At 45.8% G+C, this 2,587-nt stretch overlaps 1 pseudogene; it reads left to right on the top strand.

Moving 5' to 3' along the window:
• Positions 1 to 811: 811 nt before the first annotated feature.
• On the top strand, positions 812 to 2,315 carry LOC103002124 (stromal membrane-associated protein 1-like; annotated as a pseudogene).
• The last annotated feature ends 272 nt before the right edge of the window (positions 2,316 to 2,587 follow it).

Below are 2,587 nucleotides of genomic sequence, written 5' to 3'. Positions count from 1 at the left end.
ATTATACTCCAATAAAGGTGTTAAAAAGAAAAAGAATGTTGCACAGCTATTGTTTGTTATTGGAAAAATGTGTGAAAGCCATCCAAATATTCACTGACAAGATAATGGGTATACCTGTCATATATTCATACAGTTAAATATGATGCCTTATTTTAATGACTAAGAATGAGGTTTCTGGAGTCAGACTTTATGGATTTGAATCCCAGGTCTACTAGTCATTTTTCTCTAGTTATTTCACTTCTCTGCATCTGTTTACTCATATATAAAATATTGATAATGAGAGTTTCTACCACTTCTTTCCTGTAGAAATAAAAGAATTTGGACACACAAAGAGCTTAGAACTGTTTCTGAAACACAGTAAGTCTAGAAAACACTAGTTATTATTTTCTTATCATTTTTAACGCACTGATGATAATGAGTAAACATACTTCACATGTGATCACATGAATGTGGATGTTCTTTAATATAACGTTGAATAATAAAAATGTGTGCCAGAAAAATATGTATAATACAATACCATTTATATGAAGTTCCAAAACAAGGATAATTCAAACAATATAGTGTCTAAGTATACTTAAATTTGTGGTAAAACTAAAATGAAAGCAGAAAAGTAACTGCATATTTCATCGGAGCAGTAACCTCCTAGCAAGGCTAGAAGATGGGACAGTGACACGAAGCACACAGGGAGCTTTAAGAAGAGAGGTCATTTCAAATGTTTTAATTGGGTGCTGGGTATACCAGTGCCATTCATTATATTATGTTCATTATGTTATTTTGTAATACAAATTATTTTTGAACAAAACTTAAAAAGATGACTCATAGAGGGCCTGGGGCCGGTGGACGGGAAGCCTCTCTCCGGCTCTCTGCGGGAGTGCGGTGGAACAGCCCGGCCGCCCTGGAGTCGGCAGTGACAGGGCGGCTCTCCGGGGTCCTCGTGCACACCTGGGCCGCTTCTTAGCACCTTTGCCAAATGCCATTGTTTGTTTTGTTTTCCGCGTTTAGTTTAATTTTGAATCAAATGCTTCATTTTCCTGTGGATTCTGACAACTTTTACACTGTGAGGAAAATTGTTTAGAATTTATTTTGCAACCCATGGAAAAGTGTCAATATGTCCTCGATGGGCTTCCTGGAATATTGGTGTGTTTATTTGCATCAGATGTGCTGGCATCCATAGGAATCTTGGGGTTCATATATCCAGGGTCAAGTCAGTCAGCCTAGACCAATGGACACCGGAACAGATCCAGTGCATGCAAGATATGGGAAATACTAAAGCAAGACTGCTATGTGAAGCCAGTCTTCCAGAGAACTTTCAAAGACCACAGACAGATCAAGCGGTGGAATTTTTCATCAGAGATAAATATGAAAAGAAGAAATACTACGATAAAAATGTTATAGCTATTACAAATAAAGAAAAAGAAAAAAAAAAAAAAAGGAAGAGAAAAAGAGAGAAAAGGAGCCAGAGAAGCCTGCAAAACCTCTTACAACTGAAAAGCTGCAGAAGAAAGAAGATCAGCAATTGGAGCCTAAAAAAAGTACCAGCCCTAAAGAAGCTGCAGAGCCCACTGTTGATCTTTTAGGACTCGACGGCCCTGCTGAGGCGCCAGTGACTAAAGGGAACACAGCCACGGGACAGGCCTTGAACGACGACCTGGACATCTTTGGACCGATGATTTCTAATCCCTTACCCGCAACTGTCCTGCCGCCAGCTCAGGGGACGTCCTCTGTACCAGCAGCTGCCGCTCTGTCTACAGTGACATCTGGGGATCATGGATCCGTTCCCTGAGCAAGCTACCAAGTCAGAAGAGGTGGCCAAGAAACAGCTCTCCAGGGACCCCATCTTATCTCTGTACGGCACAGGGACCATCCAGCAGCACGGCGCTCCTGGTGTGTTTATGGGACCCACACATATACCGTTTCGCTCACAAGCACCGGCTGCATTTCAAGGCTTCCCGTCCATGGGCGGGCCTGTGCCTGCAGCTCCCGGCCTCGCGGGAAGCGTGATGGGGCCGAGCGCGGGCGTGACGGTGGGCGAGCCCCTGCCCAACGGCTTCATGGGAAACGCACAGACTGGGGTGATGCCACTTCCGCAGAGTGTGGTCGGCCCCCCCAGGAGGGATGGTGGGACACGTGGGTGCAGCCCAGAGGAAGTTTGGCCTGCCGCCAGCTCAGCAGCCCCCGTGGAACCTCTCCCAGGTGAACCAGCAGATGGCTGGCCTGAGCCTGGGCAGCGCAAGCCCCCCGGCACCACGGCGGGGGCAGCAGGGTGGTCGGGGGCCTCGTGAGGTCAGACGCTCAGCACACAGCTGTGGAAGTGACCCTGCAGCACGGCCCCCTGCGCTCCGCCCCCCACGACATTCCTGCGGAAATGCAGCCGGGTTCCCTGTTCATTCGTGTACATGATATTTTTTTCTTTTTTCCCCATTTGTTCATATTAAGAATTATCTGATTGATTGATTGACCGTGTTGGTCTGTACTGATGGATTAAATTTGCTGTGGCGAAAAGCAGGTTGAGAAACCATTTCATGTCGAAGGCAGCTTTTGCTCACAATTTCCCAGGATTTCATAGACACAGTATCTGGGAAGCTGC

The sequence above is a fragment of the Balaenoptera acutorostrata genome, chromosome 5, assembly GCF_949987535.1.
Source record: "Balaenoptera acutorostrata chromosome 5, mBalAcu1.1, whole genome shotgun sequence".
Taxonomy (NCBI): Eukaryota; Metazoa; Chordata; class Mammalia; order Artiodactyla; family Balaenopteridae; genus Balaenoptera; species Balaenoptera acutorostrata.
The sequence above is the reverse complement of the archived record's forward strand: the minus strand, read 5'-3'. Positions and strand labels throughout refer to the sequence as shown.